At 45.4% G+C, this 27,437-nt stretch overlaps 1 protein-coding gene and 1 long non-coding RNA gene across 2 annotated transcripts in view; one reads left to right on the forward strand and one right to left on the reverse strand.

Moving 5' to 3' along the window:
* The window catches only part of JAZF1 (JAZF zinc finger 1), a 332,500-nt gene that overhangs the window by 153,937 nt on the left and 151,126 nt on the right, over nucleotides 1-27,437 (forward strand). The gene's annotated exons all lie outside the window — the stretch shown is intronic.
* Nucleotides 20,174-22,388, reverse strand: LOC128314761 (uncharacterized). The gene is made up of 2 exons (XR_008296775.1): nucleotides 22,171-22,388; nucleotides 20,174-20,278 (listed from the first exon to the last, which is right to left on the reverse strand). It is a non-coding gene; the product is annotated as an uncharacterized LOC128314761 (long non-coding RNA).

The following is a 27,437-nucleotide window of genomic DNA, read 5'->3' on the forward strand; positions in this document are numbered from 1 at the left end:
CCTTCTAACCTGCTCATGACACTAGCCAGGTCATGGAGTCTCGCTATGCTCAGAATTATCCAAACTCCAGTATTTAAAGCTTCAGTCTCCTTGTGTTGGCTCTGAGACCTCGCCTGCAATGCATGAAGCGCAGAGGCAGTTCTGTTGCTTCGAGGGCAGCTTTACCTCATATTCTAAACATATCAGACGGATTCTCGTTAAAGTGCAGGTCGGGTTTCACTTATCACAAACACAAGAGGAAACCCGATCGGTGAATGAGGTAGTGGGCCAGGCTCTCTCAAGCTGTCATCCACACTAGCAAAGTAAGATGTGCTGTTTACAAACACACCAAAGCAGAGAATGCTTTCAGCAGAGCACAGCCGGGCTTCATTTCTTCTTTCTCTTTCATCGGGTCCCAAACTTACACGATGTATTTATTTTCTGTGGTTCTTACAAAGAATGCCCAATAACCTTCTTTTTAAATTTTTAAAATGGCCCGTCTGTGTATTTAGTTCTCGTCTAGTTCTCTCCAGGAGTACGTGTTTTCTTTCTTCGGTTTCTATCCAAAATGTGGCGACTCTTTATGGATCCTTACAGAGAACTCAGTGCCCGTGTGCAGGTAGAAGAAGAGGGAAAGGAGAAGGTGAGTGAGTGTGTAAGCACACGGAGGGGCCCATGCTGTGAATAGTGTATTTCACAGGTTTTATTTTTACAAATCCAGGATGAACTTTTACATGGGCCGTACCCAGCGCGTACTCGTAGATATGTTGCAGAGATTAGAGAACCAGCCCCTGGTCTTCACTTCCGGGTATGGGAGGCACTCCCGAGTGTTCTTGGAGAAGCGGAGCCTCCCACACGTGGGAAGAGCATTCGCATTCTCCTACTGCAAGTCCCCCCCCCCCGTGTGACAAAGCCGAGATGCCTGCCTCTCCCCGGAGGATCTTTGTCGGGGAAAAGAAGCCCAGTCTCTAAGTGGAAAAAAGTCCTGCCTACACACACATACACGTACAAGTGGCAGACTCTACAGTCAGCGCTTGTGACGACAATGAGGTCTCACGGGGTCACTATTTGCCCTGCTTTCTGCTTCCCATCCTGAGAAGCTGTCGGGGGCTGAGGGGTGCGGTAGTTGGAGGGGGGTGTCTTCCCACAAAATGCCTTCTTATTGTTCTGCCCATCACCCACTCACCATCCATCCTCCCTCTCTCTGTGTTTTTTTTTTAAGTTTATTTATTTATTTTGAGAGAGAGAGAGAGAGACTGTGTGTGTGTGTGTGTGTGTGTGCGCGCGCGCGCGCGTGCAAATGGGGAAGGGGCAGGGAGAGAGATTGAGAGAGAGAATCCCAAGTGCTCGATGAAGGTTCATATCCTCATCATGGGAACAGTTTAGGTCAGACTTGACAATCGTCGTAGTAAATGTTTACGAAATACCATTGGTCAGGACCAAAACAGAAATCAAAACTTTTCCTCTCTTCTCCCCCTACACCAAAAGAGAGGGAGACATTATTTAAAGTTTAAGTTTTAAACCAACACAGAGATCAATGAAAACTATTTTGAAGTCAAGATGGTGGTGACTGACGACCTGTACTTTGCATTGTAAATAGCAGAAAGGTTCGTAGTAACTCATGCCCTTTTTTTTAGCACTGGAAGTCTCCAACTGACAAATAGATAATGTGAAATTTACAAGACCTTCCTCGCTTCCTTCCAAAAAAGAAGGAAAGCTAAAACTGGGACGTATTAACAGCCCTGACTTAGGCAGCGTCGTCTGTAACAAACCCACTCACCTTGGAGTTCTACCTGCACGAGGCATCATTGCTTTTCTGAGGAAGGCACCGCTGTGTCTTGGGTGGTGTGGTAAAACCCCACAACTGCGAGAGCCAGACTGAAATTTTCCAAGTCTCTCCTTTTGGCAGTGAACCTAGCTGCAGAAACATCTTAGTTGTACGCGACATTTAAAACTGTTTATCTCTCACTCCTGTCCACATTGATTTGTTTGTACTCCATGCCTGCCTTCCACAAGCCTGTAAAATTTCGGCCACACGACGCTCGGGGCTGAGGCTGCCTTCTATATATGTATATTTAAACTGAACACTCCTCTTCAATTCTTTTAAAAACATTCTCTACCCTGTGCCAACCGCTCGGAGGGCTCTTTGCCTTCTTGGTTTGCTGAGATTTAAATCTAGAGATGCAAAACCCACAGCGTCCTCGTCTGTGTTCTCTGCATCTCATGCTTTTGCTTCCTGTTGTAAGGCAGTCAGGCTGCGTGATTGTCTTGCTGTCTTGTCTGTTCAAGCTTGAAAGTAAAAGTGCTTTCAACGGGAAATAACCTGGGGTCGGCGCTTCCACCAGGGAGGGCTCTGTCCCACCGCCTTTGTGGGACTTTCAAGGAATATGTGCTTTACTTAGAATCAGTCTTCCAGCTCACCCTTGTGATCTTCTCTCCACTTAGAAACGAACACCAGTCGGTGCTTAGGTAAACATACAATTCACCGCCTTGGCAGCAAACTTGGTTCTGATGACTTCAAGTGAAACTAACAAGTGACATCACTTTGTTTCCTTTTTGCTTTTTTACAATTAGGTTGGAAAATGTTGGGAAAAAATCTGAACACAGGTTGAAAACTAACTATGTCTCAGTTGCCTCACATTTTTAAAAAACGGTCCTCATCTCATACAGTGACTTATTTCCATGGAATTTCATAGATTTCCCCACTGTAGTCTCCCACTCTCTGCCTAGGTGTTCCCATGCTCTGCAGCCCTTTTTATCCACCAGGCGCCTGCTTAGGGTACTGAAAGTCAGCAGCTGCCTTTGTAGTAACTTCCCAGATGAGCCCAGTGTGCTCTGTTGCACGTACATGATAGGTGATTATTTAAGAGGGGATTTTTAGAGGACTTGTCTTTTCATCTGTTAGCAATTCCTAACAACAAAGAGAAGCGTCGTGAAACAGACACTCAGTCTCGATCGCACTGCCTCATCATCACCCTTTGGCCTTCGTTCTTAGAATATTTCATAAGTTTCTGCCAAAGTTTTCTGAATAAGACATGACCATGTTATTTAACAGTCCAGCATAAAAATGAATGGTTGGTTTTATAGGAGGTAACTTTGACTTGGCGGGACTAACCTCGCAAGCGAGAGAGTCTTACGCTGGGAAAGGGTTTTCTACCATGGGGCCATCCTCTAAAAGGATTCAGCAAAGTCCCTTGAATTACTCCAACCCCTACAAGTGAAAAAAACGCAAGGAGGGTATTTCAGGAACATGGATATTAACAGATGATGTTTGCATGATTTTGCTTTGAGTTAGGTATATTGTTTTAAATACTTTGCAAAATAATTTTTTCTCTTAATATGTAGAAATAAAGGGGCACCTGGGTGGCTCAGTTGGTTAAGCATCCGACTTTGGCTCAGTCATGATCTCACGGTTCTTGAGTTCGAGCCCTGAGTCAGGCTCTGTGCTGACAGCTTGGAGCCTGGAGCCTGCTTCAGATTTTGTGTGTGTCTCTCCCTCTCTCTCTCTCTCTCTCTCTCTCTGCTCCTCCCCTGCTCATGCTCACGTACTCTCTCTCTCTCAAAAAGAAAATAAACATTAAATAAAAAAAAAATAAAGAAGCTTGGGGCACCTGGGTGGCTCAGTCAGTTAAGCATCCGACTTCGGCTCAGGTCATCTCAGAGTTCATGGGTTCAAGCCCCGCTTCAGGCTCTGTGCTGACAGCTCAGAGCCTGGAGCCTGTTTCAGATTCTGTGACTCCCTCTCTGCCCCTCCCCTGCTCATGCTCTGTCTCTGTCTCAAAAATAAATAAACATTAAAAATAAATTAAAAAAAAAAAAGAAGCTTAACGGCCACCTGGCTGGCTCAGTCAAAAGGGCACATTGACTCTTCATCTCAGAGTTGCAAGCTTGAGCCCTGTGTTGGATGTAGAGGTTATTTAATAAATAAGCTTAATTTTTTTTTCAATTGAGCAACTCGTGGGTGTCTGTGTACCCAGAAAACTGTCGGAAGTGCAAGCTCTTGTTTTAGATGAAAATTTTCCATTTTATTTTCAAGCAGTACAGTTTTCACTGTTTGTTATCTGTCTCTTCCCAACTGGAATGAAAGGTCCATGATGGCATGGGTTTTTGTCTGTATTTTTAGTTCACTTCTGCTTCCCCGTCACCCTGAGCGATGGCTGGCATTTAATAGACACTCTACATGTTTATTGTATGAATGAGTGCTTGCCTAGCATTATTCACCACCACTTGATGGAGTCGTTAAGGCAAAGGAGCCGTTTTCCAATTGAGATGGCAAATCCTGTCATTATTTGTGATAATTACATGCACTGATACTATTACTCTAATATCAAATACTGTATGGACCTTAAGAATACAGCCATAATGTGATTTGTACCATTTTGGAAAGTAGCAATAACACGGTTAAAGTAGATCCCCAGATAATACTCGAGTGAACTCTTTGGTCCTCGGATTTTTCAAAATCCTTCCACTTAAACTATAATAGTTCTAAGGAACAATCATTTGAGCCTACCCTAGCCTTTTTTTTTTTCGAGAAGGCAACAAGCAATAAAATACCCAAAGGTTAGGAAAAAAAGAGGGATGATGATGATTGGGGTAATTTAGATTTGGCTGAATAATGTTACTTTGCAGAGACACATCTGATACTAGGTTGTTGGTTCGTATCGAACTTGGGCCTGTTTTGATGAAGGTCGTTTCCAGGGCCTTTGCAATTCCAGAGACCAGATTTTCCAATAAACCAGCAGATACGGAGGGTAGACAAAATTCCACTGTAATGTCTTTGCGATCATCTGGATTTTATAATGCAATATGCTCAGAAATAGGCTCCCCCCCCCCCACTACTCAAAGGTTAATTTGCAAGCTCTATTGTGCTTGTGCAATCAAGGGCTGACGCCCCTTTCTTTCAGCTTCACACCCCATACTGTAGGGAAAGAAAACGGGCATTGGGACTGAATCCCAGCCTCCCACTACTTACATGGCCATTACCTTGGATGAGTCTTTTGCATTGATGCCCCCTACTTAAGTCCTTCACCTTAAGAAGAAACGCAGTAAGAAGAAAACGCAGTATCTGCTTTGCAGAGTAGTTATGAGGATTAACTGAGATAATGTAAGTACAGAGCCTGTTGTAGAGTAGGTCCTTGAAGACATCCTTGCTGCCTGCCTTCCCCTTTACAGCGTATGGCTTATGTTGCCCTGGATTGAAGTTCTGAGGCAAAAATGTTCTCCCCACCCCCTCCACCTCCATTACCAGTTCTCTGTTCTTTTTTCGTTTTTAGATTTATTTGTTTAACCAATCTCTACACCTAACGTAGGGCTCAAACTCACAACCCCGAGATCAAGAGCTGTATGCCCTACCGACCGAGCCAGCCAGGCATCCTGCCATTTTCCTGTTCTTCAAAGGGAGCGTTTCCTACACTTTTGCATTTCACGGGCCAGTACAATTTTTATCAAAAAAACTTTATCCACATAGTCATGCTAACTTTCCTTGTGCCAGTAAAAGACTTTAAAAAATCATACCATCTGCTGTCACAAATCGTTTCACAAAAGATAGGATATTTTTATAACCAAACCAGAGTATGACCTGCAAATAAAGAACTGTCCTTGACGTGTCTTGTCTCTTACTGGAGATCAGAAACAGGATAGGGACGGGCATTTAGGAACCACTTTTTTCTGGCATCCCACACAAAGAAAGAGGATTTTCTTCTTTCCCATGGAAGCAATACTACTCTCTAAGTGCGCCTTTTGTGGAATGGCACGGAGACTGGCTTGAGGATGGGGTCCGTAGTCCTGTCCATCCATCCAGGGACAGGAGACAGTCCCCAACACACACACACACACACACACACACACACACACACACACACACACACGAGCCCACTCAGCTGTTACTACTTAGGGGCCTGAGTCTGTGCTGAGCCCGGGGCTTGGAGACTTTCACCAGCCCTAAATGCTCATAAATTAAAGAGTCTGTTTTGAAACATGGGTAATGGAAAAAGACACACTGGCAAATATGGGGGAAGGTGTGAAACCCATCTGGGGCAGCAAATCAAATCAGTTTCTAACCTGATGCAGTGGAAAACCGAGGTAAAGGGTGGATAGTAAGTCTTGCGGCTTCAGCCACTCTGTAGACATCTCTTTCTAACCAGTCGGCATTAAGGAGCCACTGGTCCCCATTTCCAATGTCGGTCATTCGGGAAAAAATACTTTATTTGGTTCTGTTCAGTTGAGGGAACATTTGGTAAGTGACTACTAGGTATAGCGTTCTATGTTAAGGGCGGGATACTGGGTCTTTCAAAGCTGGCCCGTCGCCTTGAGAATAATTCTTTTGACAGATGCACAAATGGTAAAGGCCACTTGTGTTTGTTTAGGCTTGGAAAAAAAAAAAGCATATGCGTGGTGCTGGCCATCATAACACTAATGATATTGACGCTGTGGGTCCGGTTCCCCTACAATGAGATACGTTTTTCAACCTGTATCTCGTGCACGTGTTGGAGGCATTGCAGTCTCTTGAAGGGACCCGGGGCTCCAGCAGAGAAGGAGCCCACAGCAGGGCTCCAAATCAGGACTCTTGTTGGGCCACAAGTGCCACAGACTGTCAGTTTGGTGCCCTGCAGGTGAGAAGTTTTTGTGTCGGTGCCACATTCCCCTTCTCCTATTTTCGTATCCCTCTCTGGGCAAAGATACTCTCTTGGCCCTGGTCTGGGACAGGGTCAGAAAACCAGGCTGCCTCTACAGTCCACCCAACTCTAAGGCTTAGAGCAGGTGGTTGAGGCTAGCTCCGGGCTCCAGAGAAGAATGCTTTTTGTACTGACTTCGTCCTCCCTCGGAGCCCTCTTCCTTGGCTTCCTCTTTAGAAGTATCTTGTTGCTACTGGCAACCGGGTGAGATTGTAGGCTTGGGACCAGACCCAACAAAGCCTCCTGACTGGCTGTCATCTAGACCTTAAGCTAGAGGGTAGAAGAAATCCTCATGACCAGGGCGACAGTAAGTTCTGCTTTGTCCTGGCCCGACCCGCTGTACACATTTGGCCTGGCGTGATTATTAATCGTGTCCCCTTTCGCTCTGAGAGGGTGTCCCGGTGGTCTGGACAACAAAGGATCTGATCACTGTACTTGTGAGTCACTGACCTATAACCACCCTGCCTTCCTCGTGGGAAGTGTGGTGCCAAAGCTCGGAAGAGTCACCGTGTGCATTTGGCTACAGTAACCCCCGCCCCACCCTGCCTCTCATGAACCTGTAGCTGCTGTGGAAGGCTGGTCTAGAATTGAGGGTTTCAGCAACTTGGCCAGAAAACTTTCCATTTCACACAAGTCCAACATCTGGTGGTGTGAGGGCCATCCAAGACTAAATATACCACCAAACCAGAAATGATGGTCTAGGAGCTGAGGGTATGGTTTCAAAGTAGAATCCTAAACCCCAGATTGGGCTCTCGACCAATCTGCTCTAACAGACAGTATCCCCCAGCTTGCCAGAGCTAGCGTATTTTCAAATGACCTGTTTTTCTTTTTAAATCATTAAATGGTACAGTAGAATGAGTCGGAGTGTGGACACGCACTCAGATTAGAGCTTGAATATCCTTTTGGTTTTGTGTTTTGTTTGTAATGTTTACGGGTTCATTTTTGAGCGAGGGAGAGACGCTCTTACTCACCTCTCTGCTCCAGGAGGGCGGGAACACCATCCGTCTGGTTCCCTTCACCATTACCTCCGGCATCTAGCCCCCTTCCGGACTTATTAACAGACACCCCAAAATTCTTATGAGTGTTTTCTGAGTGAATGAGTAGTTGAAGGCGGGCTAATCACTAAATTCTCTCCCCAGGGGTTAAGTTAGGTCGATAAAGTGGTTCCAAACTTGAAAGTCATACGTGTAATAGGGTTGTGTCTACCCAACAAATTTTATTCTCGCTAACGTGGTGCACGTGATCTCTTGCATCGAGTATTATTTAGATACCAGGAATCCGGACCTTCGGAATTCACTTCTCATTCTTCAGGTAACTTCTTGATGTCCACTCGAAGCTCCAAGTTTCCCTCATGAATAAAAACCAAATTTAAAAAGTGCTTTGAGGGGTGCCTGGGTGGCTCAGTCGGTTAAGCGTCCGACTTCGGCTCAGGTCATGATCTCACGGTTCGTGGGTTCGAGCCCCGTGTCGGGCTCTGTGCTGACAGCTCAGAACCTGGAGCCTGCTTCAGATTCTGTGTCTCCTTCTCTCTCTGCCACTCCCCCACTTGCACTCTGTCTCTGTCTCAAAAATAAACATTAAAAAAATTTTTTTTAAATAAATAAAAAGTGCTTTGAAATTATGGCATTTTCAGAAATAGCTTTTGCAGGAGCTCGGTTGTGTCCGTGATAGCCAAGGCGTGGCAATGGGAATGATTTCAGTGAAACTATCATTCTGTATATTGGGAGAAGGAGGAGAAACTAGTAGACTTACTAGCAATGCCAAGTTATCTGTGAAATCGTAGTGCTTCATGGTCGGACTCAGCTCTTCCTTCATGAAACCCTCTCAAGACCATGGTCCTCTTATCTCCCTTTTGAGCCCCTTACAGACATTTTTGTTTCTACTACTCCTTTTTGCAAGCATTAGCGTAGACCGTTATTTATTTCTCCTGTGTGTTGTCACATATCCTCAGCTAAAGCACAGGCTTTGGGAGAACATGGGCTTCATCTCACGTGTCTTATGATACCTCTTAGTGTCGAGCTCAGCTTTGTGTACTAAATGGGTGCTCGGTAATTTTTTTTTTTTTATGAAGAGTGAAATATTAAACAAGATCTTTCGGTTATGGAAAGATAAAACTGACCCCATATTAATATAGCAGGGGTGCCTGGGTGGCTCAGTCGGTTAAGCGTCCGACTTCAGCTCAGGTCATGATCTCACGGTCCGTGAGTTCGAGCCCCGCTTCGGGCTCTGGGCTGACGGCTCAGAGCCTGGAGCCTGTTTCAGGTTCTGTGCCTCCCTCTCTCTCTGACCCTCCCCTGTTCATGCTCTGTCTCTCTCTGTCTCAAAAATAAATAAACGTTAAAAAAAATTAAAAAAAAAAGAATATAGCAAAGTGCACAAACTTAGCTGTGCTTTGGATAGTTATGGGTAACTTTTATTTTCTGTAATCTTCTACTTTTCCCCTTTTTTCTACAATTAAACCATCTTTTTATGATGCACGAAAAGACATGTTTTTTTTTTTTAAGAAGGTACTTTGGGGCCCTTTCTATCATTAGAGCCTTGTTAGGAAAAGATCTGGGGGCTAGATGATCTTATTGTAACATCATTTACCCATGTGTTAGGATGGTTGGGACGAGGTGGTGCTGACTTCATTATTTTGGTGGAAATTTGCAAAGGTTTAGTCTGGAAAAGCAGTTAAGGGCTGGGCCACTGCAGTGTGTTTCTGGAGCTGTGCTTTAGAACTGAGAAGTTACATAATGTGGAGAATAGGACGATAACCTAATTTTCTTAACAAATCCCTTACAACATATTTGTGTGGAGATATTGTGCAATCCTCTCTGCCTTGTCCCAGGCATTTCTTCAGCCTGGATTTCATAGGAAGTGACAGCGAGCAGGTGGGGCTCTGATAGTGATCATCCTTCGTTGAGTCTGTCTCCTGTCTCTTCACTTATTATCTCATTTAATCATCGCAGCAACCAAAGGAGGCAGGCACTGTTCTTTACTCACATTTTACTGATGGGGAACCTGAGACCAGAAGAGCTTGATTCATTTGCCCAAAGTGACCCATCATAGTGAGGCACCGGCATCCGCTGTGCACAGCCCTCTCTGCTGCACGCGTTGTGACACGTGGCCCGTGCCCTCAGGTAGCCAAAATAACCTCTGGGGAGAGAGGGTACAGCGATGAAAAAGCTAGGTGGTGTTGAGTCAGGCAACACCTGGGGAGCACAGAAAAGGCACAAGCTGGTCAGGTGCCTCCGCCCAGTGCTCAGTAACCTCCGTTTCCCCAGCCTAGCCCCGCCCCCCAACTCCTGTCTTTGACCATCATGCGCCCACCGTGCTCGCACACACTCCTGCTTTTGCGGCCAGCTCCCTGCACCTGCTGCTCTTCCAGCTGCTAACAATGATCATTATCATCTGTGTGTCCTTAGTGTGTGCGGAGCCATCACTTGGCACGTTACTGCGTTCTCTCCTCAGAACTATAGTATGAAAGGAGTTAGTGTCCCTGCTTTTCAGATGCGGAAAATGAGGTTTTGAGAGCTTGGGTAACATGCTCAGATGTGTAGTTAGGAAGTAACGGGCCTAGGAATCGAGTCCTGTTGTTTCTGAATCCCCAGGCCCGTGACTTTAACCACTCTGCCGTAAATGCCTTTATGCCCATCTTTATTTGCACCAAGCTCTCATCCGAAAACACAGACACTGCACAGAAGCCTTTCCTGGCGTCTCCCACACCAGAACTCTCCCGGCCCATGCTGGCCTTTCTCCACGTCTCCTTTGCTTTTTTGGTACCGGGACCCACATCTGCCTCCCCTTGGGCCGTGTGCTCTCTGAGAACCCCCAAGTGCTTTGAAGGCAGCTAGACACTCAATACAACGTGGGATTCTGCAGGACAGAGGGATCTGGGCATGCATCCGTGACCGGGTTGCTCCTTGGGTATGGTTGCAAAGAGAAATTTAATTTTGAAATTCCGAAGAACCAGGTTATTTTTCTATTTCCTTCCTTCCTCTCTTAGATCTCATTGGGGAAGGGGGAGGGAGGAAGTTGGTATTTGAAAGCTCCAGCTGCCATTTGCATTTCACTTTTAAAACAACCGCTAAGTTTTAGGAACTCTCCTACCCGAAATCTCAGGTGCCAGATAAGAACTGCTCAGCCAAGAGTTGCACGTGCTTGAAAACAGTGACATTTAGGAGAAATACCAGCACTGACCCAGTCGGAGCCCAAATGCCAATGTCTCCAGCATACGTGTTCCTTGATACTTGAGCAGCTACCTTTCCTCACTTCTGTTTCCATGGTGTGAAAACAGCGAGCCTGTGGTTGAAACAACATTTGAAGTTTTTGAAATGCTGCAAAATGGACAGATGGTAGTCATATTAATATGCAGGGCCGTTTTGCTTTGGGGCCACCTAAGTGTCATGATATTTGCAGCCACAAGATGTCAGTATGGTATCAGTCCTGAGTGTCAGAATTCCTACTGGGCTTCCCTCAGTTTATAAATCATAACAGGAAGACACAGTCAAGGCCCCGGGATTGCCTCACCCCTTTCTTTCTGCTGCAGTATTAGCCCACATACTGCCTTTCCTATTAATTTTCCCTGTGCAATTTTCCATTGGCTCACACCTCATCAGGAGGCTTTTCTTAGCCCTTTCTCTAAATTTAAATACTTTCCTAACTCCTACTTAGGTCACAAATAAGCTCAGGAATCCCCTGCCCCCCCCCCCCCCACTCTGGTGTTCTCGGCGCTTGAAAAAATGTGCAGAAGGATGTGGGTGACAGCGTAGTTTTGTCTCTCATCCGAGGGGGGGTTTTAAGTAGTTCAGGATGGGGAAAAAAAATAGTGTCTCTAGCAATTGTACCGTTGGGGGTGGGTTTCTCTGTTCTCCCCTCCTTCTCTTTCCGCAAAAGCTTAACCTAGAGAGAAAAACGTTAGGAGCTTGTGTAAACGAAACAAGGGAAGCTGGTGCTCAGGGAAGAACACACATGCTGAGGCCCTGGTGTGCTTCTTTAATCCTCACCGCGAGGTAGGAGGTCTGTTCGCCCCTTTTTTTCTAATGAGGAAAGATGGACTTCTCTTTCCCGTAGCCCGTTACCTAGTAACTCGTAAACTGGTGGCACCACCTGGATTTGGACCTGGGTCTGGTTGTCCCCAGAGCCTGTGCCCACCGACAGGCTGATAACATCACCCTTGCTCAACGGTGTGTATCCTTTAAAAAAAAAAAAAAAAAATCGAGGAGGAGCCTTAAGAATCCCCTGCATGCCCTGGACAGCAAATATGTGAAGTCCCGGCCACACGGAAGATACAATGTTGTGAAGAATACAAAGACCCCATTAAATCTGTTTTCTGCTCTCAAGAAGCAAATTAGGTCAAGGAAGGAGACAGGAAAGGGCATGTATACACAGGTCGATAGAAAACAATCAGAGGGCAGTGACATTTCCTTGTAATAGTGGAGGGATGGGAAAGCAGAAGGTGAGCTCCAGTGCAGGGCGAGCTCCGGTCCAGGGCGAGCTCCAGCCCTTCCGCGGGCTCTTTATTAGCTCAGCCTTAAATAAATCTGCTAAATGAAAAGAGCGTTGCTAAGGTGGCCTCTACCCTGACGTTCTGTGGTTCTAAAATGGAATAGGAGAAGGGGGACATAATCCAAGCCGGTAGAGGTTGTCACCCATGCATGGCTTTGTAAACCAGACACGGTAAGATTATGCTTAATCCTCTCTTTAGGTGGTCTGGTGCAGGGAGGACAGGTGAGAGCAAGACAGGAGGGCCGGCATGGTATGGCCGGACCGGCTCCAGTTTCCCAGTCCACGGCTTAGATGTGCAGGAGAGCAGATCTGAAGCTTCTGGAAAGATTTGGTAGGGGAAATAGCAGAGCGCTTCTGGAATATAACTTTAGAAGTACTGTGTCAGTGTGAAGAGCTTGGCGAGGATAAACAGAGGAGCCACAAGGATGACTGAACATTTGAAAAATAAGACCTGAGAGGAGAGGTTAGAGAAACAGGGGTTATGTAACCTGGAGCTCCTCAGAGGTGACTTTGGCAGGCTTCTTCGAGAACAGGACTCTCAGTATCTCAGTACAGGGAGCCATCACTGACCCTGTTTGTCCATATCGAGTGAGGACAGACTCCGGCCAAGCCATGAAAATTTTAGATTTGATCTGCGGAAAAGTCTTCCCTGCGTGGCAGCTGGGAAACATGGATGACATCGTGGAGAGAAGTTTATAGAATTTTCTTTTCTTCCTTTCTTTAAAAAAAAAAAAAAACCAGAATACAGTAGGCCCTTTTTCTAATTATCTGGCTGGAGGATAGGCATAGCCTGTCACTATAGAATATTTTGTATCTCCTACTGTGAATGTTTGGCCTGAGGGGGACTTGATTGGCCCAGAGAATATGAGGTTTCATGCAGTACTGAATCGCGGGGCGCCTGGGTGGCTCAGTGGTTAAGCATCTGACTTCGGCTCAGGTCATGATATCACAGTTGGTGAGTCTGAGCCCCGCTTTGGGTAAAACATGAGACCTGGGTGAGCCCTGCTTCTCTCGGCCCCATGTGGGATCGATTCCCGCCCCCCCTCTCTCCACCCCTTGCTCACTTGTGCCCTCTCTCTCTCTCTCAACAAAAAAATACAGATATACACATAGATATACTGTTTATAATAATGGTTTCTGGAGAGGATGGCCATATAAATTTTTCTGATCTGTAAACACTTTGGGCAATGAAAGGGGATGCTATTAATAAAATGACATTGTCCCCAGCAAACAGTAACACATGGTCACCCTGATTCTGAGGATATCTTGTTAGAGTAATTTTCTTAACATACACATCTCACGTTGTCTCCTGCTTCTGTGGCTTCCCATGGCACTTACGGTAAAACCCACACTGTGTTCAGTGTGCCACAAGGGCCTGTGTGAGCTGGCTCCCGCCCCTCTCTGGGCCCTGACCCTGCGCTCAGCTCCTTGAGCACACTTAGCACACGCCCACCTCCAGGCCTTTGCCCGTGCTGTGCCCTCCACCGGGAGCCTCGCTCTCCCCGTCCCTTTGCCTGGCCGGCTCCTTGTCATCCGTCCCCTTTCTCCAGACAACCTTCCCGACCTCTTTGCTGTCGCTCTCCTCATCCCCCAGCCTGCTCCCTTCAAAGAAATGGCCACACGTTGACATTCTTCCCTATTGGTTATCTTTGGCTGTCTTCCACCAAAACGTACACACCATGAGGGCAGGAATCACATCTGGCCAATTCACTGGTGACACGTCAGTGCCGCACTCAGGTGCCCAGGCGCCCAGGAAGTGGGGGAGGAGTGTGCTCCATCCGTGCGGCCCCCGTGACTCACCACGTGTGACCCCACCGGGACTGATTAATTTCCTGACTCTTCCTTTGCAGCCAGAAGTGGTAAGGTTCGAAAATAGGAATCGGCTGCTTTATAGAAATTCTCTCATTCAGCCGAATTGGCCGCACATTTAGAGTACACAGCCCTGGGCTCACAGACGCCCCAAACAGCCCCTGTCCTTCTCGAACGTGGGGTACCTAGCTGGGGCGGCAACACAGAACCGTCAACCAGCTTAAGTAATGGTATATTTGAAGTGCCAGTTAAGAGATCAGAACTGTCCTTCCAGCCTCCCAACCTCCGTTCTAGGTTTCTTCCTGACGTCGTACGCGTAGTTGTGTGTACTCCCTTATTCCCTCATTGGCGTTTTCCCTTCCCAGAATGTGGGCTCCACCCTGAAGGGATTTTCAGGACCCGGCACATAGTAGGTGTTCAATAAATATTTTGTAGCGAAAGAATGAATGGGGTGAAAGAAAGCAGAGAAACCCTGGCTGCATTTAGGACTTTAATGGGCCCTTTCGGGCTAGGTTGGATCTGACTCCACTGTGGGGTAGAGGGAGAACAGCTCAGAGTGGGATAATGGCACAGGCGAGGGGAAAGAGGAGCCAGTAGGTACAAGATGCCGACTTGTGTGGGGTAGAGAACAAACCGGTAAGTTTTCAGTTTTATTTATTGAACTCCCAAATGATGTTCCTTGCCCTCCCCACCGCCCTCCCCCCCCGCCCCATCCTCACTCATTTGGTCTGGGCGAGGCCCAAGGCAGAGGTGTCGGGGGAAGGCTGGCCGCCACACACACATTCCTTGGTTTTGGCGCTGGAACAGCCGAGCGAAAATAGCCAGCCTCGGGAACATGTGGGCAGCCGGGAACGTCCACGATTCCAGGGATTAGAATGCAGTGTACGGGCTCTACCCAGGCCTCTCGGCCCCCTTTCCCCTGCATTCCCATCCTGGCGGGTTCACCACCTGTTTCTAACTCCTTCGGAGGTTGGAAAACATGAGAACCAGTAGGTTACTTAATTTCTGCAACATCAGGAGTTCTGGCCTGGCATGGAATCATTCCTCAGTTAGAGAGGCCCCTGGGGCAAGGGAAATGGGTTTTACCCCTGACCAGATGCAGTCCGGTGTGAAGCAAAGAAGCTTGGTCTGAAGGCACAGGTGGCCCTCTGCCATCACAGTGCCTTGAAATTCCACCACTCAGTCCACTCCCGTGGGCTCAGGGCTCTCCCCTGCCCTCGCTAAACCGCCACTGCTGTTGGAGGAGTAGCATCCTAAGGCAGCCCTCAGCTAATAGTTGAAGGCATCTAGCTGGACATCGGGTCCAAGAGAATGTGAGTATGACAGAATTTGGAAGAAGGGCGGTCGGTGGGAGAGGCCAGGCAGAGACCGGAGCGGGGGCAGCACCCGGGACCAAGTTCATGTCCTCCACGGTTTTCCTCCAGGGATAATCCTGAGGTGTGTGGCGGGTGGTGTCCCCTCCGTGGTGACAGAGCCAGGGGTCCGCAGGGACTCAGTCTGAAAGGATCCGAGGCGGCTGTCGGTGAGAGCGTGTGTTTCAGGCCTGCTTCCCGCACAGCGGTTTGTCTAAACAAACAGCAGTCCTTTTCTGGGGGAGAAGGAAGCGTGTGCACATGTAATTTGTACGGTGGCCAGTTGCAAAATATTTTAAATTATGGAATATTTAAAATATTTAAATTTTTAATATTTATTAAATTTTTTAAATTTATTTAATTTTTATTTATAAATTTATAAAATTATATTATTTATAAATAAATTTATAAATTATATATTTTATATAATATTTATAAAATATTATATAAAATTCTATAAATGAAATCTATAAATTTATTTGATATTTATTAAATTTTAAACTTTAAATTTTAAATTTAAAATATTTAAATTATGAAATATTTAAAATATTTCAAAAATATTTTAAACAAATAGAAAAGAATGCAGACACCCACCTGTGTATCTTGCGAATGTCTCGCTTAGGACAGCAGCCCCTAATTTGTTTAAACAGCAACCTTTTATTTTAGAATAGTTGTGGATTTTTTTTTTTTTTTTCCAAGATACAGCACACAAGAGCAGGGGAGGGGCAGAGAGAAAGAGAGAATCCAAGCACGTTCCATGTTTAGCTCAGAGCCCAACACGGGGCTTGATCCCACAACCCTGGGGCCGTGACCTGAGCCGAAATCAAGAGTCAGACACTCAACCGACTGAGCCACCCAGGCGCCCCAGAATAGTTTTAGATTTACAGACAAATTACAGACGGTATAGAATTCTATATTCCCACACCCAGTATTCCCATATTACTAATATCTCACAATGCTGTGTAGTATATTTTGTCACAATGATGAACCAAATTGATAACTAACTGAAGTGCATACTTTATTCATTTTTGTCCCTTTTCTGTGCCAGCATCTCACATTACGGTTGGTCACTGTCACTTCATAGAGCCACGATGTTGCTGTGGCCATATATACATGTAATGTTTTATAGTCATCGCGTGGGTGAGCCCTCCCTCTTTATGCTTCCTTTTGACAGAGGTCATGTTCAGAAGCCAGAGTTTCCTGTTTACTCATGCTCTAGAACTCCTCACAGATTAACTCTTTCACAACCCACACATATTGGGTTTTCTGACCCCCAGATCCATGACCACTAGCTAGGATCAGTATCTAGATATGGAGGGAGAAGCCCTGGCGGGCTAGGGTCACAATTCCCTTTGTGTCTCTGTTCTGTGGCTCATGTGACTGGAGAGTGGTGGTAAGGCCTGGCGATAATACCTCCTTCCCATTTCTGGGAACCAGTAACCAGTGTGGTTGTGGGAAAACCTAATGCACTGGGCATTTTCTTTATTCCTTACCTTTGTCTCTTAAGAAAGAAATTTCTGAACTGAGAGTAGTTGGAGAGAGAGAGAGAGAGTGTGTTTTAAGTAATTCTAGTACAGCATCTATTTGGGTGGCTATTAGAAGCTTTGGATTTTAAACCACTGTATTTTTACAGCTGTCGAATCTAGTGCTTGAGTTGATTTAACAAGCAGCCGTGGGTTTGTCTCCTGGCCTAAGCCTGCCACTGGTGCTCTGGGAAAACTTGATCTTGGGCCTATTTCTAGGAAAGTGTTCTGTAATTTTTTATTTAAATGCTGATGGGTTTACATTGTTCTTACTGGCTACGCCTTGATTCTGAATGGCAGTGAGCACGTGACAGATGATTCAGATGCTTACGCCTTGAAAATTAAAGCTTGGCCGTTGAATTGGAAGTCCAGAGGGGCGGTTTCCTGGGCCCTGGCCTGTGGCTAGCCATCGGATAGGCTTACAGACCTGCGCCGTCCCTCCACTGTCCTTGGCCACACGATCAGATGCCTGCAACCCGGGTTGTCACGTGTTCCTGTGGGTCCCCGGAGGTTACTAGGCTGCTTTGGTGGTTTTCGGTGCAGTGGTTCTAGAGGTGGGATCCTGAGACCGGCAGCATCTATGCCACCTGGGAGCCCTTAGAAATGCCGATTCTCAGGCCCCAGCCCAAAGTTCTAGGATCAGAAAAGCCCTGGGAGTGGAGCCCAGCAGTCTGAGTTGTCCCAGGGCCCTCCCCTTGATCCGACGCAGACTAAAGTGTGCAAAGTTCTGTTACTGGAGAACCCCGTGCTAAATGCCCCCTCCTGTCTTTACCCCCACTTTTCTTTTCCAGTCATTGGGCAACCACCTTTTTATTTATCTAATTAATGTGCAGTGAGCAGGCTCTTCGCTGGGTGCCATGGTTGGCCTGCCTGGGGTGGAGGAATCAAGGGTGAACGAGCCACAGTGCCTGTCCCTGCGGAGCTGGACCACAGGCGTGGTTCGCAGCCGTGGCTGCATATTAGAATCACCCGAGGAGCTTTTAAAAAGCCAGGTGCCTTCACTTAGTGGGTCTTTCATCCCGGATCAATTAAATCGGAAGCTCTGGGCAATAGCCAGGTGTAGACTACATTATAAAACTCCCCCAGTGAGAAACGCCGGCCCTGTGGGAGAGAAAGCCAGTCAGGCAGTTTCACACAAGATGGTGAGTATGAGTGTGAGGGTGGTGGTCACCAGAGGGTGACGTGGGAGCAAATGGAGGGGTCACTCTCCCTGAGGACTGAGCTGGGGGGTAATAAGTCTGTGCAAAGCGTTTCTGAAAGTCTTCTTTAAAGGAAAGCTGAAAGAAAGGCAAAACCGTGGTTTCACTATGGATCCATAGTGATTTCAAAACGAGTTGGTGGAGGAGAGCCTCAGGAGACAGGCTTCCTTCTACAATGTTCATCCCCCTGTATACGTCTCAGTTGTCAATGACCGTGGACTCCAAGGGGCCTGCGAGGCCACGCCCGAGGTGGATGGCATGGCCTTTCATCCCTCATTCCTTCAGTGGAAATGCCTCTTCAGACTTGGTTTGAAGACCACCTGGACCCCTAGAGCTCACACTTGTGTTTTTAAGAGGAAGCAGCTCAGGGATAGAACCCACGTCCTTCATTGGTCTTCAGTGGCCATCCTATCAACAACACAGTTCTTCCCAAGAATTCTGGCCTTTCTTTCCGCGCTTTTGCTTGAGAGACTTTTTTTTTTTTTTTTTAGAGAAGTAAAGGGGATGTTTGTATAATAATTCCTTATTCATGAGTCTCTCCTTTTTTGATTCAGAAGGTCAGGTGGGGAGATTTAATGTGAAATATTAGCTGTCTTTACCAATTGCTGTACCCTGTTACCATGCTGTATGCCAGAAATAGAAGCGACCTGTTTTCAATGACAGATCAAAATTTAGTGCTCTGTTGATGGTCCAGAATGAAGATTTTTTGACACAGCGAATGAAATACATACCAGCGCATTTCTGGTTGTGATTTAGCTGACCAAGTAGTTCAGTTATAATTATATTATTTTTACTCCTGGAGATCGTTACTCTGAATGAAAAATGCTTCAGTGTCCAGACTATTAAGACGTGGACGGTGAACATTATTTAAAACAAAATTATTATTTTTTTCTTTCTGGACTGTTAAACAGCTTTATGAGCATGTGAAGGCTGGAATATGGTTGTTAGCATTTAAAATTAAAGGAAAACCTGGAAATGTTGTTTTGGTTTCAAAAATAAACTTGATTGTCAGTTACTGTATGCTGCTTTCCAGGTCCTATCTCTTCTCATCTCTTAAGCCCCTGATAATGTAATGGGGAGACACGTCTAGTAAATATACAGTCGACATAAATCTGAGGACATGAATATTATAAAAGGGCATTGAGGAGAAGGGTTGTGGGGAACAGGCTGGAAGGCGTTTGTGTATCATTTTTTATGAGGGACAATGCTCCTTGGGATTGAAATATCTTTTAATAGTAAGTGTAGGTTTGATCTGATCTCTGGATCACTGTGTTGTTGTTTGTTGCAAATATTTCCCTGGGCTGTGATTACCAAGGTGTTAGAAGAGCTTAAAATGTCCTCTAACCCTCAGGTTTAAAAGGCTCATTGTTTATAAGGGACAAAGATGATGTAAACACCCAACAAACTGAATAGTGTTCTCATTATGATCCTTGCCTGCCTGCCTGTCACATAAGAAAACAGAGGCTGACGTTTGTTGTGTTTAGAAATCCTCGAATGAATAAACATTTTAAAGAGACCAAGTAGATGAATGCTACCTCCTCTTTAATCACACCTTTTCATGCAATAAAGTGATTAAATTATTCTGTTGGGCAATGCATTTTAGAACCCGAAAGTTAAAACCTAGACTTCATTAGGACTCGTTGAACTAAATCTGAAATGTAAACTTTCGGGAGGCTGTAATTGAATAGATTTAACCTATATTTATGGAAAGGAGAAATCTCTGGGTGATTCTTTTTTTTTTTTGTTTGTTTTTTTTTCTCTTCAAGGACCTTTCTTAAACTCTGCAGGTCTCTTGTCTGTTGACTTGATTAATGAATATTTTGCTCACTAAAATTGGCCATTAATTATTTCCTTGGGTTGCAGCAATAATTACATCTTTCAAGTAAAATCTAATTAGCATAATAAGCAGAAAACACCCTGCCAGGTGATGGGGGATTGTGGGAGCTAGTTCGTCACCGCTAGAGATAGCCGGTTCACCACACGGTAAGCAGTGGTCATGAGCCAGGTCCCAGAAGTTACATTTAGCAGAAATAGACTAGCGCACCCCAGAATGGGAATTTAGGTGAAGTAACTCTGTAGACACCATTGTTAGAAAATACTACCTTGTGATATACAAGCGTGATGCTGTTAAATAATTAATCCTGTTACCTTTCGTTCATTTGTTGATCTTTTCAGTAATCGGTTCTTGCCAGCCTCCTGGCTAAGTGCTGGGCACAAAGAGAAACAGGATGCAGGCTCTGAAGATGACCAGTCTGTGGGGAACGTAAACATTTGAAAGTGTAATTCATCCTTTGACTAGATGTGTGTGCTGAGGCGAACTCTACCAGGTGGTTTCCCAGAATGCTTTGGAGGGAAAGTACCTTTGTGGTAGGCTTTGGGGGATGAGTCTAAGGACGACAGCAGAAGTGGGGAGGAGGTGTTTGAAGTAGAGGAGTAGGCCTGTGTTACAAAGTCTTACCAGCAGGCTCCTTCTCTCTCCTTTCACCCTCTAATCTCTTACTGGGGCTTCCCACTGGCGACCCCGACCAGAGGGCAGAGAGTCTGGGGGGACCAGCTCAGGGCACAGAATGGGGCAGAGAAGGGCAGGCAGTGGATCTGAAGAGGTAAACAGGGTAACCCGAGCAGCAGGGGTGGGGCGTGAACAAGGTGCCTACAGAGACTGGGCAGGAGTTGGGAGTTGCTAGAGGGTAGGGTGCATAAACTACGGAAGAGCAGTTTGGAGCCAAATTGTGAACGATCCTCTCTATATTTTAACTAAGTCTTTTATCCCACAAGCAATAAAGAGCCACGTGGAGGGGTAGGCTTAAGGCATGATATTGATTCGTAATTTAGCAAGATTAACATTTTCGTAATTACCATTTGGCGCCCATCAGTGGATCCTAAAAGCAATTTAATGGATTGTCCCAACATTTTAAAAGAAGTATTATCCGTGCATTACATGTTGCGTGCAAATGCAGCGTAGTAAAGTTGCGTGATGTTTTGTGAAAGTTTTGTATATTTCTGTGCGGGAGGTGTACTGATTATAATTTAAAATCTATGTCCTACTGTATGTTGCAGTGCAGATATTGAGAAAACCCTGAGCTAGACTGTCGGCTAGAGTGTAGAGGTGGATGAAGGGGAGGAGAGAACGACCAAAAGGCAGCGTGGCTGTAGATTTCAGCAACTAACATATAGTTAAAAAAAAAAATACTAGATGTTATCTTGGCATTCCTACTTAAAGCCATTCCTTTTTAAATATCTTTATGATATTGAACCCATATCCAGAGTATTAAACGTCATCTCAGATAAGCCGAGAAAATCCATCCGAGTCTTTCCCTTCCATTTTTTTTTCTGGAGCCCAGCTGATAGTAATGTTTACCAAATCCCCAAAGTCCCCCGAGCCTCTCTGAGGAATCCGATGTCTTGCAAGTTCCTTTGATAACGTCTATTTTACTTAAGTATTACAGAATCTTGTATTTGGCTTGATGTGCGATAAAATCATTTAAATGTGTCTTGGTTTATAAACTGAAGAGCCTTCCTTTTTATATGCAGAGCAAGTTAATTGATCACACTGTTTCTAGTTAGTCACAATGGCTTTTAATACGCTCAGCTTGAAAGCTAGCCAGTAAGTTCTCAGTCTCTTCTGAAAAAGACCTGTGGCTCTTTGGAAAAGCAATTGGAGAATTTCCTGACTCTTCCAGGAGAAATTAACACAGGTGCCTATGCACACTCTCTCGAAGCTCCAGGGATGGCAAAGAAAGGAAATGAAATCCAAGTTCTTTATACAAATGACCTTGGTCACTATTTTAACGTATATAGGTCAAGCTTTCTCTTCTCCATACAGTATTTGCCAGAGAGACCAGTAAATATGTGGCCGCACTAGGTTATTCCTGCTGGAGAAGAACTCCAGGGCCACTTTGGGTTGGCAGCTAGAGGCTGGGCGTTGGAGTTTGCGGTAATAGTTCGATTAAAATGCAGGATTCTCACCCCAAGATTGTGAGGGTGTGGTGCACTATCATTCTCTCCATTTCACAGCAAACTAAACGCTGTAGGTTAGAAATAATTCGAACTAGGACTAGAATCTGTGTCTTCTGGTTCTAAGACTGTGCTCTTTAAGATCAGGCACCCAGAGGAGGAACTGAATAGGAGATGCGGGTGTACTCACCGCATTGACGCCTACAGGTTCCAGTTTCCATCAAAATTTGTCCCTGTGTTTCATTGCTTCCAAAGCTTGCCACTGCTTTTATGCAGAGCTTTTCGTTTCTTTTCGTTTCTTTTCGTTTCTTTTCGTTTCTTTTCGTTTCTTTTCGTTTCTTTTCGTTTCTTTTCGTTTCTTTTCGTTTCTTTTCGTTTCTTTTCGTTTCTTTTCGTTTCTTTTCGTTTCTTTTCGTTTCTTTTCGTTTCTTTTCGTTTCTTTTCGTTTCTTTTCGTTTCTTTTCGTTCCTTTTCGTTTCCTTTCGTTTCTTTTCATTGCCTAGAGCTGCAGGCACAGTTTGCTGTGGCATGGGGCGGGGGCGATGAGAGGGAAAGCCGCTTAGCAATTTAATTTGAGAGGACCAGGTGGTGGTCAGGGTCAATGGCATGCACTTGGAAGTCAGGCCTGAATCTGAGGCTTCGTCACCTAGTTGTGGGACCGGGATCTTTTCTGAGCCTTGAATTTTCCTTTGGGAAAGGGATGGGGGAGAGATTTCCCTTGCAAAGATCTTACGAGGACTGCCCATTCCATATTGGTTCATAGTAGGTATGTGCTAACGGTTATGATACCTTTTATTATCAGTTGTTATCACTACTTAAAAACAGTCGTTCACAAATGTAGTCCACGATGTACACAGTAAATGCTTTCAGACCTGACTGCCCGAAATAATAGTAACAGCTATGATTTATTAAGTACTTAGCATGTACCAGCCACTGTGCTCTGTGTTGTGTATGACTTATCTCTTGTAATCCTTATAATAACCTCATAATGCGTAGAAACTATGAGTCACTGTCTTCCATATCAGACAACTTAAACTTGGGCTGTGAAGCTTGCTCAGACGGCACAGTAAGCAGAAAACTGTGCCCGTAGCTACCACATGATGGTGCCTGTCTAATGCAAGTAAATCTTAAAAAACCAACCAACCAGACAAAAAACAGGAAGTCCACAGTTGCTTCCCAAAAGTCCCTCCACAAAAGTCAAGGAAGCCAGGAGCCATCGGCCAGGTGCCAGGGCCATGCCAGGGGCCCAGATTCACACCATCACAAGATGGATCGGAGTTACACCCCAGCACACACCCCCCATCGTTAGCAAGTAGAATGAAGGGGCCGAGCCTGCATAGAATGGGGAAAAATGAATCCCTGACAACTTCATCACCTTGGTGGCCCATGAGCCTGCGTGCTGCGCTCCTGGCTGCAGTCTGGGCACAGAGGCTGCGGTGTGTGGGATCCCATTGCCAGGCAGCCAGGCAGAGCTCCGCCAATCAGACCAGGTCACTAGGTCCAGATCATCAGCTTTGTCTCCGTGCGTGCGTGCGTGTTTGTTTATTTGTTTAAGGACTGATTCAGCTTCCCTGGAGGATGAGAAGTAAAGAGGGTGATTCCTTTTGGCAAATCCTTGCCTTAACTGGCTTCCAAAATGCAAAGCTAATATGCTTGGTTGTGACCTGGGCTTGTATCTGAGGTGAATAATGACAGTGCAGGAAAACCACACTGGTCGGGCCAATCAGAATTATGGGAAAATCTGAGCTGCAAAATACTTCAAGTGATGCAGTCTTATTAATTTTAGGACCACACTGTGAAGAAAATCGATGACCCCCCCCCCCTTCCAAAAAAGGTCCTGGTCAGAAGTCTTACCACAATGCTCTTATGAATAGATGAAAATCACTCACGATTCAAGGATTATTGCTGTTTGGTTGGTTGTGATTTGGTTTTAAAAATACTTGAAGATATTAACCTGTCAACATAGTTATTAAGGCTTAACACTTTCTGTATAGAAAGTAAAAGAGGGGAGACCAGAGTCCAAGGAAGTCTGAATTTAAAAGGTTTTACTGGACATTGGGCTTATTTATAAAACCTTTGAGTCACTTTCAATAATTCATTGCCAGTTTCACAGTTGCCTTTTTAGTTTGGGGAAAAATGCAAATTGTTTGCTTTAATGACTTTCCCAACCAGTTCTCTAGCCCTTTCCTGATTTCTAAGCCATCTCAGAGTCTATGTTAGTGATTTTCAACCCCAGTGACCTATTAGAATCTTTGGAGATGGGTCCTGGGCATCCAAATTTTTTTAAGCTACCCAGGTGATACTAACATGCAGTTCTGGCTGAGAACCATTGGTCTCTAGGTGCTTGGTGATACAGAAATGAAACCAAATGATACCAACTTTTTATAGGACCCATAGGCATCAGGTTTCACAACTGTAGCATGGGGGTTTCTTCTCAGCTTAGACCTTTTCCAACTGGCTCACCACCGTATTCATCCCTGTCATTTCTTTAGAGCCCTTCTCCGTATTTAAATCATAGAACCTATAGAAGCAGTGAGAGATTCCTACACTTAGCAGAAAATCAGATACTTTTTATACGAGATCATTTTTATTACTGATCAAGAGAAGTGAAATCCTCACGGGTCTTGAGAACTGGGGCCCTTTTTGGGGGCGGGGGGGTGGGAAGAGGCCTTCAGTGCTCAACACCCAATACTTGCCATATATTTGGCTTTCTGTAAATACCAGCTATTTTCATCTTGATTTCCTAATTGGGACTCACTTCCTTATCAACTTTTTCTCCTGTAGAATCCAAGCTTGTCCTAAATTTATGTTTTGGTCAAGGGAGAGGGAAGGAAATTTCTTCAGGTGCAAACGGGAGAGATGTCCCCGTTGATGTAGGTTTCAGGTGAATGCAATTCATGGTGTGAGAGCTGCCCTTTAAAGAAAAAAAAATTCGGCAGGTGGGGGTGGGATGGGTTGTGGGGGGAGGGGCGAAGAGGAACAAATGGGAACAGATCTGCATTAATAAATATTCAGACTGAGTCCCACTCTTGTGTCAGTGTTTGTAGGTGGTGGTATTACATGTGGTATTGGGTGATGGGAGTTGTGCCTACTCTCATTTTTCACTTTAATTGCTTGCCTGAAAAGATCCTGACAGCTTCAAAGGTTACTGCTGGTTGCATTGTTCATAACTCAGAAGTAATACGCATGTGCAATTTGCTTCATTATTGCCCGCTAATAACCAATTCTGGAGAAAGTCCTAAAGCCACCAACGAAACTATAATTTGACATGACGGTTTCCTCCTCCTCGTTCTCCCATTCTTTATCCCCATTAGAGAGCCACAGATGCTGCGTTGATGCAGGTACGATTTTACTCTGATTTTCCTTCCATGAATTTAGTATGAGAAATTCTTAAAGATTTTTTTTTAATCCAAAAAAAAGGGGGGGAGGGCAGAACAAAAAATATTTAAAGTTTCAGATTAGAACTTCGGGTCCAACGAAACAAACTAGCATTCCTGTTATTTTGTGCTCTGGTTGATTTGGGTTGGCTGCACATAGCTCACGAAAACGTTCCAACATAAATGGCTTAAGTGGAAGAGTTGACTTCTCTCACTTTCAAGAAATCTGGAGGTGGTCGGTCCCGGAGTGGTATGGGGTTCATGGGATCAGGGCTCCAGACTCCTGCTGTGTTCCTCTGCCAGGTGTGACTTCCATTCCCAGGATTCTCTCGAATCCAAAGTAGGTGCAGCAGGGGCTCCAGTTATTCTTCCAGCCAGCGGGAGGGGGAATTACCCCCCAAAGAAAGGTGCCTGCTTTTGAGGAGGCTTCCCAGACACCTTACGTCCTATTGGCCAGGACTCCGTCAACATGGCTGCTCCCGGAATGCTGGGAAATGTGGGCCTCCACCAGGCAGCCGTGTTCCTGACCACTGTGGAGGAACCACAGAAAATGACTTGGATGGCAGCCAGCAATTTCTGCCACAGTGTGTGTAAATGATGAGTTCTTAGGTTTCCGAGGCATCAATCTGCCCCTGGCTGTAAAATGGAGTTAATCCACAACCGTGCCGAGTTTAATTGCAAAACACTTCATGGGCTGAAAAATTGAGTAGTCGTTACACCTAACACTGCTTATTTAATTCCCCCATTTGCGCCGTAGGGCAAAAGTACTGTCTTGATCAGGCTTTTACAGATGGAAGAATACTAAGAAGTGAAAGAGGTTTATACAGCTAGTATTGAACTGAGGCGGTTTGACTTGGGTGGGCTCGCGTTAGAATCCTGAGCAACACCAAGAAGCGAGAGCAGGGGTGACTGCAACGGCGAGCCTTAGAGACTCCGGTACCAGATCATGTAAAATACTGGGACTCTGGGCCCTCTGTGACTCAGCACCCCCAACTCCTGCTGTACTTCCTGTGAAAGGTACCAGTTACTCGGTTTCTGGTGCAGTACAGCCTCTGGTTTTTCTTTAAACTGGAGAGGATTTCTTTATCCCTGGTAGGTCCTCCGTCAAGGCTTACTGATTAGCTGGCTGAGTTCTGTGATAACCAAGTGTTTAGTCAGAGCTGGGTCTTTACTGTGTATCGTGGTTTCGAGGGACCTGCTCTGGTTCAAGTGCCTGCTGGAATGTGTGGCCGTGTGATGGGATCTTTAGCACTCCGCTTCTGTCTGGCCAGGCTTCTTGGTCCTGCAAAATGTCTCCCCACACATCAGAAGCAGACCTCCCTTTTTTTGTGTGTCAAACCCTTTTCACTTTCGAATTACTTCCTTGCTTTTGATAATGAGGCACTCAGATCTATACCGTAAGAAAAATTATGTCTTTCCTTTTCTACTGTCACCAGATCTTATGTTTCTGTATTCTGCTTTCTCCTCCATTCTCCACCCCCCACCCCCCACCAGTTATTCTTCTAAAACACAGACCATATCGGTTTACATCTTCAGCTGCTCTCACGTTGTCCACAGAATGAAGGCTGAACCCTCCGAGCATTTCAGACCTTCCAGGATGGGGGCCACATATGAACTGCAAGAGAGTTCCAGCCACACTGGATGTCTGGCCAGGCTCTGCGCGTGTTCATCTGCTCCAACTGTTTTCTATTGACTCACCATTTTTGTGCCTTTGCTGCCTGGAGATTTAGTTCAAAGCTCGTGTAAAATTTTCTTTCAAGAACTTTCTCTGATTCTCAGAGAATCCTGTTTTGTTTCCACAACAGTTGGTAGGATTCTCTGTACTGGCATACAGCACAGTCTGTCTTGGGTTATTATTAACTGTGAATTATGTCATTTTTCTTGCTCAGTTGTGAATCGACTGACTTAGGATGTCCTTTGAGCAACTAGCAAAGGGCAGGAGTTCAGCATGTATTTCTTGAAATGAATTCCATTTCTTCGTTTCCATAAAGAGCTCTTCTCTAAGTTCAAATAATCTCTGGTATCCTTCTTTTGCACCTTCTTAATAGCCTTCTGGTCTCCTGATTCAGACAACAGAAAT

This window comes from Acinonyx jubatus, chromosome A2 (assembly GCF_027475565.1).
Source record: "Acinonyx jubatus isolate Ajub_Pintada_27869175 chromosome A2, VMU_Ajub_asm_v1.0, whole genome shotgun sequence".
In the NCBI taxonomy this organism is placed as follows: Eukaryota; Metazoa; Chordata; class Mammalia; order Carnivora; family Felidae; genus Acinonyx; species Acinonyx jubatus.